Below are 594 nucleotides of genomic sequence, written 5' to 3'. Positions count from 1 at the left end.
TAAACCTAAAAATGTACAGCCAATTTTGTAAGAGATGCAGCCTACCTCAGAAAATTGTTATTGAATATGTCAATGCTGATGTAATTAAATGCTTCTTCAAAGTATGTGGTTATTAAACAAAAAATTTCAAATAAATAAATAACACAGTAAAACCCACAGCAAAGCTGGGCAGGGTGGCACACATCTGTAATCCCAGCACAAGGAAGGTAGAGCCAGGAAGACCAAGGTTCAAGGTCCTCCTCATCTACACAGTGAATTTGAAGCCAGCCTTGGTAACATGAGTCACCATCTCAAACAGTTTTATTATTTTTTTTAAAGGAGGGGATAGGGGGTGAACTAGAGCAAAATATAATATGAAAATATCATAATGAAATCCATTATTTATGCACCAAAATTTAAAATTCACCAAAAAAGGATACACAATTACAGAATAGTTGTCATAGTAACAGTCTCAAGAAATGATCACTTACATGTAAAAAATTTATAAAATATTGTAAGTGATCTACAACTGAGTATGTAGATGAACAGAAAAAAAGCACACAGGCAGAAACAGGGATATTAGAATAGTGAGTTACATCCCCTGCCCATTATACC

The 594-nt window shown here is 34.2% G+C and overlaps 1 protein-coding gene across 1 annotated transcript in view; it reads right to left on the bottom strand.

Annotated features, from left to right (window-relative positions):
- The window catches only part of Mta3 (metastasis associated 1 family member 3), a 156657-nt gene that overhangs the window by 71105 nt on the left and 84958 nt on the right, over positions 1-594 (bottom strand). The window lies entirely within an intron of this gene.

The sequence above is a fragment of the Nannospalax galili genome, unplaced genomic scaffold, assembly GCF_000622305.1.
Source record: "Nannospalax galili isolate Female #2095 unplaced genomic scaffold, S.galili_v1.0 scaffold257, whole genome shotgun sequence".
Taxonomy (NCBI): domain Eukaryota; kingdom Metazoa; phylum Chordata; class Mammalia; order Rodentia; family Spalacidae; genus Nannospalax; species Nannospalax galili.
The sequence above is the reverse complement of the archived record's forward strand: the minus strand, read 5'-3'. Positions and strand labels throughout refer to the sequence as shown.